The 15,119-nt window shown below is 38.8% G+C and overlaps 1 long non-coding RNA gene across 1 annotated transcript; it reads left to right on the forward strand.

Annotated features, from left to right (window-relative positions):
- Positions 1–526: 526 nt before the first annotated feature.
- LOC111753144 (uncharacterized) lies at positions 527–12,843 on the forward strand. Its single transcript, XR_002787994.2, has 3 exons — positions 527–4,373; positions 7,176–7,218; positions 7,648–12,843. It is a non-coding gene; the product is annotated as an uncharacterized LOC111753144 (long non-coding RNA).
- The last annotated feature ends 2,276 nt before the right edge of the window (positions 12,844–15,119 follow it).

Raw genomic sequence — 15,119 nt, forward strand, 5'->3', positions numbered from 1 at the left:
GGCTCAGGGTCTCTCATGAAGTTGCAGTCAAGCAGTTGGCCAGGCTAAAGTCATCTCAAGGCATGCATATCCAAGCTCACATAGGTGGTTGTTGGCAGACCTCAGTTCCTTGCTGGCTGTTTGTCAGAGGCCTCAGTTCCTCACCATGGGGCAGCTCCACATGACAGGTGGCTTTCCCCAGAGCAGGTAATCCAACAAAAAGAGAGAGAGAAAGTGTAAGCCAGAAGCCACAGATTTTTATAACCTAACTTTGGAAGTGACATATTATCACGTCTTTCCTATTTAATTTCTAGAAGCATTTTACGAAGTCCAGTTCACATTCAAGAAGTGGGGATTATACAAAACCATGGATACCAGGAGGCATGGTTTACTGGGGGCCATCTTGAAGACTGGGTGCCACAATTAATAACCCTTCAAGTTTTCCCCCTCTTATATCATCCTGCTATATATATATAGACTTTTGTCACTGTAGTTCTGGAATTTAGAACTATGAGAACCAAGGTAAGCCAAGTAGTGAAGCGGTGAAGTCATTTTAACAAACTGCCTGAATCTGATATCCAGGAAAATTGTTAATCTGCTTGGCATTTGTGGGCCAAATCCAGGCTAAGGCTCAAAATATTGGAAGCCGAAATGGAAATAAAAAGCAACAAAGAGACCAGTGATGAAGGTAAGCCAGGATTATGGCAAGATAGGCAGTGAAGGAAGTCCCTGGGTAGTGCAAGTAGTTGGTTAATGTGGTAGGCTGCTAACCAAAAAGTTGGAGGTTCTAATCCACCCAGAAATACCTTTCAGCCATTGAAAACGCTATGGAGTACAGTTCTCCTCTGACACACATGGGATTGCCATGAGTCAGAATTGACTAGACAGCAGCTGGTGGTAGGCAGGTAAGAGAACACTTCACCAATGAGACCTTTCTCTTTGTTGATTCATTCAATATTCAACAAATATTTACTGAGCTCCTACTAAGCCCCAAATACCACTGAAGGCTTTGCAGATACAGCAGCAAACTTGGAAGTGAGGATGGTTTCAGGCAGGAAATATCTCACAACAGGTGCTTCCTTTGTATGTTGACAAAGCCAACAAGTGGCTTCCCAGGGTTTGACCCATTCAGGATATGGGGGCAGGAGAAGATATTTACATAAAAAGATAATAGTTTCAGGGGAGGGTGTATCTATGAGAATGGAGACAGGTCCTAGAAACTTTTTAAAATGCATTTACAGCTGTTCCTAGTTCAACTGAATGCCTTAAAATACTTGTTTACCCATTGCTTGTGACTCTAGGCTCAGTGTAAAAGCCTGGGTGCCAGTGTGGAAGGGCAAGGTTTGATGATAGCTTTTATAGACTGCCTCGTTTTTCTAATCCGTTTTTTTTAAAGCCTTTTTAGTGCAGTCATGTGCCTCACTAGGATAAAACAGTACATATTTATTTTAAAATGAGATATGGAATTCTGCTCCGGAAACTTCCAACAAACTTCAAACGATTTTTCTTTATATGGAGATTGTTTCGGAGAAGAGAAACTTGTAAGGTAGCGTGGGGGGTGAGGGGTGGGATGGGTAGAGGGGTGAGAGGATGAGGGGTGGGAGTGGGAAGGAAGTTTTCTTCGCTGGCAGGAGGGAAGGCAGGTTGATTTGGGGATAAACTATAAAGGCCCTGTGTCTGTGATAGCCGGGGGGAGGAAGTAGCCACAGTGTGCCTGCCTCTAGAACATTGTAAAAGTTTTGGCCTACAAATCCAGTTAGTTTACTCTATCTGTGTGATTGAAAGTCCAATTTGGGATCCCATGGTTGTTAGCTGCAGGGGAGCTGGACCCCTACTCATAGTGACCCCGTGTATGACAGAGTAAAACTGCTCCGTAGGGTTTTCTTGGCTGTAGTCTTCATGGAAGCAGATAGCCAGGTCTTGTCTTCCACAAAGCTGTCAGGTGGGTTTGAACCCCCAACCTTTAGGTTCACAGCCAATTGTAAAATGCTTGAGCCATCCAGGTTCACTTTAAGATCCCATTGGACTCATGTAACCCATGTATATTCACATCAGTGGTGTATTGCTGTGGAATCTTTTTATGAGTCTTTGGCAGAGACTGCCATTCTGGACTCTGAAGAGTTCATAAGAATGTTTCCTATTTCAATCACCCGCATTTCAAAAGGGAGGGACGTAGAGGTAAAGGCTGCCATGAGAAATTGTTTGGAATCTGGATTTGTGAGAAAATTAGAAATGCAATTTTTAAATGAAATAATAACAAAGCAAAATATTAAGGCATCTGAGGCAGCTCCATTTCTGTGACTGCCAACGGTTTCTCTTGGAGATTATGATATCTGATGCTGGATCCACAAATGTTTTGCACTTACTCAGCATTTAAAGGTAAGAGGTTGTGAAACTCCAAATGAACCAGAGAAAAAAGAAGGCAAAGGGCTGAGTTTGAGTGAGTAAAGGAAGATAAATCAGATGAGATTGCATGTTGATGACACTCGCCAGGGTTGCTCAATAACAATATCTGACAAACAGCAAGAGAAAAAGGAAACATTTTGGCAGAGTCAGCCACCCCCAACATCTCTCTTCAAAACCCTACTAAGAAATCCCCACCGCTGGATGAGTTATTTCCTCTTTCTGCATTATGAGTACAATGGGAAAAAAAATAGGCCCTAGAGCAGAAATATTGAACTTAGGAAATACTGGCATGAATAATAGTATAAGAATGAACTAGACGGAAAGGCCTAAAGGCAGGGCTCTTCCATCTAGAAGGCTTGGACATAGTAAAGTCCATCTTGGTACAGTGGATACTTGGACAGTCTTTTTTGGCTGCTTAGTATTTCTTTAAGAATTGTTGTATTAAAAAGAAATCTCTACCACCGCTACTTCCGCATGTTTCTCTTCTCTGCAACAATCTCCATATGAAGACCAGGCAGTATTTTGTTCTGTTATACATAGGGTCTCTATGAGTTGGCATTGACTCGACAGCACCTAACAACAACGACAGGATTTCTTGCAGGACTTCCTGGGTGGTGCAGTTAACACGCTCAGTTGCTACACTGTTAACCTAAAGATTGGAGCTTCGAGTCCATCTAGAGGTGTCTTGGAAGACAGGCCTGGTGACCTATTTCTGATGAATCAGCCATCGAAAATGCTATGGAGTACAGTTTTACTCTGACACTCATGGGGTCGCCACGAGTTGGAATCAACTCTGTGGAAATTGCTTTTTAAAAAAAAATTTTATGGTCTCTTTATACTTCATTTTGATCATTTTTTTCCTTCTGCCTGGATTCCAACTGAAACAGTACCTTCTCCTACCCTACTCTCTGGCCCTGCCATATCTGCTTAGGAAAAACTCTTATGCTTTCTTTAAAACCAAAAACCTGTTGCCATTTAGTTGATTCTGACTCATAGTGACCCTGTAAGACAGAGTAGAACTGCTCAATAGGGTTTCCAAGGAGCATCTGGTGGATTCGAGCTGCTGACCTTTTGGGTAGCAGCTATAGCTCTTAGCCACTACGCCACCAGGGTTTCTTTAAAGCCCAACTTAAATCCATCTTTCCTCCAAGAAAACATCTCAGTTCTCCTGTTTCAGAACTTACCTCTTTTTTTCTTTTCTTCCCTTAATGAATATCTTTAGCCCTTTATTTAATTAATCACAGTGGCCTTTATATTCAAGTTATATATGTATTTTCTGTCTTCTCTATTGAAGTCTTCTTCAAGTCAATGGGGCAGACAGAAATGAGGGTGAAGAGCTTGTCTTGAACATCTTTATATCTCTTATAACATTTACTCAGTGACATGTGGGTTATAATAAGCCAATATAACAAGTCAGTGTTTATAGCCTTGAAGTATAAACCAACACTTCATAATTATAACAGGGATTAGCAAAAGCCTGGGCAACAGTCTTTTAGCTCTTTTTCTTGGAGATAAAACTAATCAGCCTCCATCTTGTTGTACCTTGTTATGCAGAATTCATATGAAATAAACAAGGGCATTTATTTATTTTTAAACCTTAGAGGGATACATTACTATTATTATTTTAGAATTATTGGATTAAAAAGACAAAAAGGAATTGATTCTACTTATCTTTAAGTGCCTTAGAGGCATGAGGCCATGAGGTTGGCTTGTTGGCTTCAGATTCGGGCTGTAGGCATTCCTAGAGCATTCTCAATCCTGCCTTCCTTGTAGAGAAACCTGTTATTTAAACAAATCTCTATGTCTTAAAAAATAAGCAGAATGGCCTTCACTTGACCCTACAGTTCTCACTTTTTGGCACTCCAGAGCCTCTCAAATGCCTGGTTCGTGCCTGTTGGCTACACTTCCTAGATACGCCTTCCTTTCCTAACTCTTTGCAACTAATTGGCTTTGCTCTTCATCACACTCCAGAAACACTTCTCTAAAAGGTCAGTAGTGACTTCCTTTTTGTCAAAATCTGTCAACAGCATTTGCTGTTGCTCACCTCCTTCCCCTTGTAACTCCCCGCTCCCTAAGCTTGTGAATTTGCTCTTTCCTAGTTTTTCTCTGAGGGGGAAGGGGAATACATTGGCATGTGCTAGGAGCTTTGTGTGTATCATTGTATTTGAGCTTCACAGCTCTGAGGCAGGAGACATTCTCGTATGTTATTACTGGAGCATAGATATTTTTATTTGCCCCATTCGCCAGTTATTTCCTATGGGTAGGTCTTGTGTGTGCTAACTGGTTGTAAATTCCTTGAAAGTGGAATCATGCTCTCTACCTCTCCTCCAGCATCCACATACCTGACCCAATAAATATTTTCAGGGCTTAATACATCTTTCGTGACTAATTATAGACGAGCATGCTCAGACCAGATTTGAAGACTAATGTGAACACTGGCCAATTTTGGGTTGACTATCTCTGTTTTTGAGAGTGCTGGTCGAGTACTCCTTTCATATACTGTCTTAAAAATAAAAATAAAAAAACTCTCATTCATAAGATGATCATATTTGACACTAAGATTAGAAAACCATTAGCAACTGTCACATGTAGGCCAGAGTAGGCTTCCTTGCAATGACAGGAGGACTTCTCAGCTGGAGGTGACCGAACCCTGGGGCCTTAGTCTGAACTAGATCAGGGTGATTATACTTATTATCTGCTTTGGGCAGCTGTGCCTCATTTCTGAGTCAGATGCACTGAATTTGTACTTTCTGTCTGACACACAGATATCTTATCCCTCACTTCCCTGTGAGATTAGGATCACCCTGGGTGCAATAGGAGGGTGGGGGTGGGGGCGGTGCTGAAGTTAGTCTGTGTCACCGTCTGTATTTCCTCTTAGACTCCCTTTATCCCCTTTCAGTTCCTCTTTTCCCACCAGGTGTCAGAGAGTGTATGCTTCCCTACAGTCTTTTTTGTCATGGAGGAAGGGATGAGAACTAACATTTTTTTTTTTTTTTAACATTTTGTTTTGAGAATGTGCCTCCTATAAGGAGCCCTGGTTAAGAGTTCATCTGCTAACCAAATGATCAGCAGTTTGAATTCACCATGTGCTCCTCGGAAACCCTGTGGGGAAGTTCTACTCTGTCTTATAGGGTCGCTGTGAGTCAGAATTGACTTAGCGGCAATGGGTTTGGCCTCCTATAAAACTTGCACGTTATTGAGCATTCTAGAGTTGTTGTTTCATTTGTAGTCTCTTAGCAACTCTGTGAGGTGAGTTTTATTATTTCTATTTCACAGAGGTTGAAACTGAGACCTTGAAAGGGCAGGAATTGCCCAAATCACACAACTAGGAAACGCAAAGCTGAGATTTGAAGTCTAGGCTCCCTGACATCAAAATATCTGAGTTCCTTATATTGTACCAAGTTACCTCCTCAGGAGGGACCAGTCCCTGGAGGAAGGCATCATGCTTGGTAAAGTAGAGGGTCAGCGGAAAAGAAGAAGACCCTCAACAAGATGGATTGGCACAGTGGCTGTAACAATGGGCTCAAACACAGCAATGATTGAGAAGATGGTGAAGGACTGGGCAGGATTTTGTTCTGTTGCGCATAGGGTTGCTATGAGTCGGAACCTACTTGAGGGCACCTAACAACAACAATCTCCTCAGAAAAAAAAAAGGGATGAGTTAAAATTGTTTCACATTGAGGGCTTTGTAGCTTACAGTAGAGAGAGCAGTGCTTTTTGAATAAAGTTCCAGCAAATTTGCCATGAAGAGTGAGGACTGAGGAGGGGAGGAGGACGGTTGGGATATGGGGGGAGGAGAGTATGGGGTATGCGCGGAGGGGCTGTGTTTGCTCTGCCCATATGCAAGGTCGATTTGGGTCAGGACTCTCTTGTGCTCACATATGCCTCATGGAATTGCAGTTGATCTCTCCAACTAAGCGTTTTTCGCCACCTGAGATACATACGCCAACATTCAGCCCTGACAGACTTCTTTTTATTTTTTGATGGATGTTCTTTCGTTAGTCAGAGGAAAGTGAAATTAGTATGCTAGGCTCTTCTTTTTCATCAAAGGAAATGCCTTTGATGAAAGGAGCAAAACCTTTTCATCAGCACCAAGTTAATTGACCATGGATATGTGTGTGCAAGTTTCAGCTGAGTCCCTCCACAAACATTGATGTTATGGTGCTCACCTATGGCTTAATAGGTAACGTATTTTAGCAGGATTTTGTAAACTTCTTTGAGGTAAGGACCATGTCATAAACTTCATTTGTGTCCTACCTGCTGCTAAGCTGGGTTGGAACAGTGAATGGGGTCCTCATTATTCAAGATAAAATTGATGTTTATGTGTATGTGTGTATATATTTGCATATTCTTAAAGTGAATCCGCTTTAAATGGTGCCAAATTTAATAGAAAATAATCAAAAGAAGTGTGCTTGGGTCTTTATCTTCCACGGGAAACTAAGCATCATGGGGATAATTTGTTTATTCTTATGTTTAAATATATTTAGGTTAAAATTATAGTTAGTGCTTTAATCAAACAAAGGTAAATCAAATCTTGATCATACTTTTTTGTATGTTTTGTTTTTCTTGGCCTAATATTTAAATAAAATTGTATAATAGCAATACTGGAAATCTTTACTCAGTGTATGTATGGTTTTTATGATGATATCATTAAAAGAGTTATTTTTACTGTGAGGACTTCTTTAATTTTCCTAAGGATTTTTAAAATCCTTTGTTATTCAAATAGCTCTCTTTTACTATGCCTATCACATCAGCACCCTGTTGATTTTCTATTCATTAATTTTTAACAGGTTCACCTCTGCCAGCTCCTCATTTGGATTTTCTCATGATCCAGTAAGTTTCCCAACATCACGTTCATCAACTTTTTGATAATCTACAACTTTTACAATCTTTGTTGTTTTACTTGGCAATCTGTTGCGTTGTATTTGCAATCTGTTGCATCTAATATTTACACCATCATCAGCGTTGATATTGATGTGATGAATAGGAACACAAGCTATTGCTGAGTGGAGTGGATAACTGGTGACTGGTGTTGGTGGTGCAATGGTTAAGCGAACGAAAGGTTGGCAGTTTAAACCCACCAGTTGCTCCCCAGAAGAATAGATAACAGCTCTGGAAACCCTCTGGGGCAGTTCTGTTCTGTCATACAGTGTCGCTATGAGTCAGAATCAACTTGATGGCACAGAAAAACAGTGTTATAAGAGACCAGTTGGTCCCTTTGTGAATATTTTTTAATGTTATTATGCATTTTTCTTCCCTTAGGCAGCCCTGTACTTGTGGGGTGAAGAGTAATGAGAGTTCAAATAACAAGGACACCCTGGGCTCAAAATAATTGTTGAATTGAGTCAAATTCATCTTGCCTGAATCAGTTCTCAGCCTATAAATGTAGTAGTTGTTGGGAGCCTACAGACTTTGGACTGCCCATAGATCATCAACTAAATACTCTTCTAACCACTTTGGTGTGCATGAATAGAGCTGAAAGCATTCCAGAATCACTGGAATGTTAAATCTCCAATCCGAAGACCTGCTTGAAGGCTTATAATTACCTCCATCGTAAGACCTTTCAACAGATCTAAGAAGTTGTATAATTTTGATTCGAGATGGGCTAAGAAGATGGTAAAACTGAATGAGACTTGGGTTCCAGGCCTGTTCTATTATTGCTATATTATATTTTTTGAGGGGGAGGGGGATTAATTTAGCTTTTGTAGACCTCAAGTACAAAGATATCACCTTTGTTTCTTTCTTTATATTTTAGGTATAACAGGTCAGTGGGAGAAGATAAAAGTGTTTGCTAACCACCTCTTCCTCCATCTACATATATATGGCCACATAGTTGAATAACATTATTTGCAAAGTATAGCAGCATTTCAAGACACCAATTAATAGATGTTTTCCTGGGTACAGAAAAGAACAAAGGCTTTTTTCTTACTCTTTGTTTCTTTAATATATTGTTCATATGTTTGTGTGAGGGGTTTTTTTCTTTTTCTCTTACTGGTTTTTTATCGTTGGACATATTTTTTGATTACTTCTGTATTTTTCTTCCCACTGGATTGCAAACTCCTTAAGGACAAGGACTTTGCCTTATTTTGTTTTATGTCCCCAGGATCTAACACAGGACTCCATAAATGTTTGTTATATTTTTCTTTAATCGAAGCAGAAATGAAGAACCTGGTTTAGAAGGAAGGAAATGGTACCTTATTGCAGTGGAAGTGAAATGAGGTTGTACTAAGTTTGCAAGGACAGGAACTAAAGCAAGGTTAATTAGTGGAAGGCAGGGCACAGGGGCAGGTTCCCTGTGGTGTTTTATGAAAGGGGCAGAGGCCAAAGTACAGCAGCTATTCCACTGGAAAAACAAATAAACAAGCTGGAACATTCTTGCCTGAGCACCTGTAAACTTGGAGTCTTTGAGCAGTTCAGTTAGATGTTCTAGGTTAGTGGCAAGGTCATAACTCACCTGTGTATTCTCAGAAGATTTTTTAATTTATACTCTTTCAAAAATTCTTCTTAGGAAATGATACTTTCTAACCAAGTGTTAATGAAGTTTAGTTGGTGACCAGTACAAAGTGATAGAACCTCCGCTCTGAGGAGAGTTTATCACATCAGAAATTTTCAATGACCAACAAAAGAGGGCGAGAAGGTTTTCTGGAAGCAACGTGTCTACAGAACGTATTCACAAAGCTCTGAAGAAAGAAAAGCTTAATTAGACAGATGATCCATTTCCTGAACAGGCATATACAGGTGTTGGATTAATTCTCATTTCCTCCCAAAGAGGCATGATAACTATAATGATTAGCACTCACTGTTTCGGGGCTTTCTCTAGTTTATTTTCACTTGGCAGGATAAGAGGGAGGTGATTCTATTGCTTTTGGGTTCAGTCCTGTTAGTCATGAATGTTGGATTTCTCCCACACAGAATATGTGTTAAACTGAGCCCCAGATTATCTCAGTGTGGCTTGCTCTTGGTTAAGCTATAATCATTTTGGCCAGATGGTTGTTTTAAGCCATCTCTCTCTGCTTTTAGTGGCTCAGGGAACACATACTAATTTTGATCCCAACTAATCCACGCTTGATTAGGAAAGGAAATAGGAAGCTACTACATAAAATCAAGAAATTCCTGCCAAAGTCAAATGCATCCTTTTTTCAGTATTTTATTGATAATTTCCCATTTGGTTTATTCATGTCACCTTGATCCATTCATTTCAGGGTTTGTTATATTGGAAGTTAATGAATAATATCATCAATATAAAAAAGCTAACACTGACTTGGAAGATCAGAGAGTTGAGAGCCCTTTCTGAAGGGTATGGGCCTTATTAGCTTCCGTTTCTCAGTGCTTCTGCTTCTCTGAAATAAGGAAGTTTGTAGGTCTTACTTAGTTTTCTTGTGCTCATTTGTCTTTTCTTTGGTGTTTTACAATGCAGAGTCATCAAAACCCTTCCCATTTCACCACTGCACAGACATGGTGTGACCATCAAGAAAAGAAATCTTTTTATTCTTTGTGGGCTTCCAGGAATCCTAGTTGTTAAATCACTTTACAAGTTATTGATTTGAGTTATTTTGACATACTTTTAAACAGTTGGCAGGGTAGTTACAAATGGCCAATCTTACTAGAGTTGTTCTTTCAGTAGTCAAGTTTAGTGAAGTATTAGACTCAATGAAGTTTAAAAACAGATCAGATATTGGAAAGAAGGGTAAATTAAGCACCAAGTTTCATTTAAATGGAAGTATAAGAAGATTGTATAAAGAAAAATTGTAAACATTTCCCTTTTAAACCAGAAGTTAATTACTGTATTTTACACAAATGGTGCGTACCTTCTACACTTATTTGCCAACTGTGCCCTCCTCCAGCAAGGTGTTTTTGTAAGAACACCATGCTAATTATTTTTACAACAACATGTGGAAAAATCAGCATAGCAGTATTTATGAAAATACCTTGCAAGGGGAGGGTGCGGTTAGCAAATGTAGAAGTTGTGTGTTATTTGCGTAAAAATACAGTAAAGATTTTTTTTTAAAGAGTAGTGGAGTGAAACACTGATGAAGATGAGATTTCGATGTCTACTACATAAGGCAATGCAATCTGGGAGACAGGAAATTGGCAAACTTCCTTGAGTAATCACACAGAGTCAGTCTGATCTGCAATATATTTAGTTTAGAAAAGGAACCCTTCTACCACTAAACAATTAAGCTCAATGTCAGCATCTAAATATTTGTAAGTGATTTTTTAGTGTTCTTATATGGTTTTGAGAAGTTTAGACCTGCCAAAGTCATATATAGTAGATATAGGTAATAAATTAAAAAAAATCACCATGGGCAGAGTCATAAAGAGGAAAATTACTCCAAGAATTACAAATGATCTCAATTAACTTATATTTAGAGGTTAGGGAAAGGAAGCCAGGAAATGTATAAAACTCAACTTTTAGCGGAACTAAATTTTAACACTGCTCTTTTTTCTGTTTCTTCTCTGCTCCACATACCATTATGCCATTGATTTGCTCACACACACACAAGGTTATTTCAGGGGAGATGTTTAGTAGAGGTCCAAACAGCAGTCACAGGCCAAATCTTATCATTAACTGTGTTTTGTCTGGCTGTACACAGTGTTTAAATTTTTTTTTAATAAATTTATCTTGGACACTAAAAAAAAAAAAAAAAAACCCAAATGCATTGCTGTCGAGTTGATACCAACTCATGATGACCATACGGTTTTCTTGGCTGTAATCTTTACAGAAGCAGATCACCAGGACTTCCCTCTGCAGTGACGCTAGGTGGGTTTGAACCACCAAGCTTTAGTTTCTTTTAGAAAAATAATCAAAACTCAAAGAAATTGAAACATAAGGTTTATTTGAGAGCTACTGTACATGCGTATAGGGAGACCATTCTGATTAAAAAACAAAACAAAACAAATGGCTTCAAGTAGTCTAGTTACAATGAGGACAATCAAAAGGAGAGGAGGGAGAAGAATAGAAGACCAACCATTGGCTAATCTTAATGCGATGGATAGAAGCCTGCCCTCTATCTTTTACTGAGATTAGCTGATATCAGGTTACCAGGTGGTCTCTAGCCTGGCTGCTAAAATTTGGCCCTCCACCCACTTGAAGCCCTGAGACCTTTTGAAGTTGAAATTAAGTAAGTCTAGAGTCTTTTTCATTAGATCATGACATAATGGGTTTGTTGCTGACTATCCTTTTTTAGCAGGAAAAGACAAATGTACATTGTTGTAGAGCAGCTTCTGGTTAAAAAAAAAAAAAGTCAATGCTTTAGAAGTTTGGGTCGGGCTTTTTAAGGTTAATATTTGGTTTCATTGGGTGAAAAAAAAAAGCCTTAAAATTAAAGTAAGATGTCTGTTTTTAGTTTTTCTTTTTGACATCTCTCCCCTTCCCATCATGATTCAGTAAGAATCTTTGATCAGCTAAGTACTGGCCTGGCACCATCTAAGTTTTTTTCAGTCTCGGTAATTATATGTCATTTCTGTTGGTTCCTTAGCTTCTTTTCTTCATTGTTCGTCTAGTTGGAAGAAGACTCTTTCCTGTATCTTAGATGGCCACTCGGAAAGCTTTTAAGACACCAGATACCAAACAGCTTAGTAGCTTAATAATAATATAAAAGGTCAAAATGAATACAACAGGTAAACCAACGGTGTGAAAGGCTTGTCTGGCCCACAAGCCCCAATTTCCTAACCATGAAAACAAGTTGCAAGAAAATGTAAGAGAAGAATCTGTAGCATGTGTCGCATGCCTAGCCTGAATTTCTGCTAAAATTATGTCTCAATATGCTTCCAATTAGGTGTCATTAATATATGCACAACAATTTGCTTTTTCCAAAGTACAAATTGCTCCTTGGAAAGCAGGTAAAGAATCAAGAGCTAATCTATTTTATGATGTAGTTATCTTTCTCTGTGCTATTTCAGAGAGTAGCATCACCTAGATTATTAAGAGTCATCTTGTCTAACATCATCTGTGACCTTAAACATATATACACACACACACACACAAATATATAGGTATTATACAGTTTAAACCAATTTCAGCAGCTAAAGGTATCATAGTGGTTATAGAACAGTCAATTAATGCTCTCTGTATCAATGGACACAGATTAAACCTTAAGTTTCTGGCTAGGGGTGGAAACATTTTCCCCACTTTGGGTGTGTTCTCAATGTGATTTTTATCATTTGGCTTTTAAAAATACCTCTACAATGCAGTGTTTGTTTATGGTTTTTTAATGATGGGCATCCACTCAATTTCTGGTAACTGTACTAAAACAGCGTTTGTCCTGTTTTAACTTCAATGTCCACTATATTTATTTTTTAAAATACCTTTAAAAGATCTACATACCATTGGGAGGAGTCCTGTGGTTTTTTCTTTACTATTCTCTTGGTAAGCAGTTTAGCCTTCTCTTCCTTAACTTTTCTTTATAGATAAATCCATGAGATCTTAGCTAACTTTTTTCCATCTAGGTTTGCCTTATGCTTCCCTTTTTCTCATTCTGGAACTACCAGGTTTTATATATATATATATATATATATATATATATATATAATTTTTATTGTGCTCTGTTGTGTTCCTGTCAGGGCAGTCATGGGTTATAGCCAGGCACTATCTAGTTCTTCTGGTCTCAGGATGATGTAGTCTCTAGTTCATGTGGCCCTTTCTGTCTCTTGGGCTCATAATCGCCTTGTGTTCTTGGTATTCTTCATTCTGCTTTGATCCAAGTGGATTGAGACCAATTGATGCATCTTAGATGGCTGCTTCCTTGCATTTAAGACCCCAGACGCCACTCTTCAAAGTGGGATGCAGAATGTTTTCTTAATAGATTTTATTATGCCAATTGACTTAAATGTTCCCTGAAACCGTGGTCCCCAGACCCCTGCCCCTGCTACACTGGCCTTTGAAGCATTCAATTTACTCAGGAAACTGCTTTGCTTTTGTTTTAGTCCAATTGTGCTGACCTCCCCTGTATTGTGCTCTGTCTTTCCCTTCACCTAAAGTAGTTCTTATCTACTATCTAATTAGTGAATGCTTCTCTCCCACCCCCCCGCCCTCTCCCCTCTCATAACCGCAAAAGAATGTTTTCTTCTCAGTTTAAACTATTTCTCAAGTTCTTATAATAGTGGTCTTATACAATATTTGTCCTTTTGCGACTGACTAATTTCACTCAGCGTAATGCCTTCCGGGTTCCTCCATGTGAAACTACCAGGTTTTTACTTTAAGAAAAAATTAAGCTGCTTTTAAGTTGACATAAAAACTTTTGTCAGAATGAATTCACTTTCATAAATTCTTGGGAATATTAGAATTACTAAACTTATATAAACACTTATCACTAAACCAACCAGATTAAAGTTCTTTGAAAAGATATTACAATCTAATTTAATAATATCTGGGTGTAGACACGTATTCCATTTTTATAACCCTACCTTCTGCACCTGAATTTAGAGACCATCTCAAGAAAAGATTTGATGCATTGAACACTAATGACCGAAGACCAGATGAGTTGTGGAATGACACTGAGGACATTACACATGAAGAAAGCAAGAGGTCATTAAAAATACAGGAAAGAAAAACAAGACCAAAACTGATGTCAGACAAGACTCTGAAACAAGCTCTTGAATGTAGAGTAGCTAAAGTGAATGGAAGAAATGAGAAGTAAAGGAGCTGAACAGAAGATTTCAAAGGGCAGCTCGAGAAGACAAAGATTATAATGAACTGTACAAAGACCTGGATTTAGAAAACCAAAGGGAAAAACAGATTCGGCATTTCTCGAGCTGAAAGAACTGGGAAAAAAAAAAAAATTCAAGCCTCGAATTGCAATTTTGAAGGATTCTATGGGCAAGATATTGAATGACGCAGGAAGCATCAAAAGGAGATGGAAGGAATGCACAGAGTCACTGTACCAAAAAGAAATGGCTGACATTCAACCATTTTAGGAGGTAGCATATGATCAAGAACCGATGGTACTAAAGGAAGAGTCTGCTCACATCCTCTGCCCATTTTTTAACTGGGTTATTTGTCTTTTTGTTGTTGAGGTTTTGCAGTATCTTGTAGATTTTAGAGATTAGACTTTTATCAGATGTGTTGTAGCCAAAGATTTTTCCCAGCCTGTGGGTTGTCTTTTCATCGTTTGATGAAGTCTTTGTATGAGTGTAAGTGTTTGATTTTTAGGAGCTCCCAGTTATATAGTTTCTCATCTGGTGTTTGTGCATTTTTAGTAATGTTTTGTATTCTGTTTATGTCATGTATTAGAGCTCCTAGCATTGTCCCTATTTTTCCTTCCATGATCTTTATCGTTTTAGATTTTGTATTTGGGTCTTTAATCCATTTTAGGTTAGTTTTTGTTCATGGTGTGAGGTACAGGTCTTGTTTCATTTTTTTGCAGTTGGCTATCCAGTTATGCCAGCACCATTTGTTAAAGAGGCTGGCCTTTTCCCATATAACAGACTTTGGGCTTTTGTCAAATATCAGCTGCTCATAGGTGGATAAATTTATGTCTGGATTCTCAATTCTGTTCCATTGGTCTACGTTATCTGTTGTTTTACCAGTACCAGGCCGTTTTGTCTGTCATGATGGTATCATAGGTTCTAAAATCAGGTAGGGTGAGGCCTCCCACTTTGTTCTTCGTCTTCAGTAATGCTTTACCCTATGCAGGGCCTCATCCCTTTCCATATGAAGTTCATGACTTGTTTCTCCATCTCATTAAAAAATGCTCTTGGAATTTGGATGGGGATTGCATTTATCTATAGATAGT

Source organism: Loxodonta africana, chromosome 4 (assembly GCF_030014295.1).
Source record: "Loxodonta africana isolate mLoxAfr1 chromosome 4, mLoxAfr1.hap2, whole genome shotgun sequence".
NCBI lineage: Eukaryota > Metazoa > Chordata > Mammalia > Proboscidea > Elephantidae > Loxodonta > Loxodonta africana.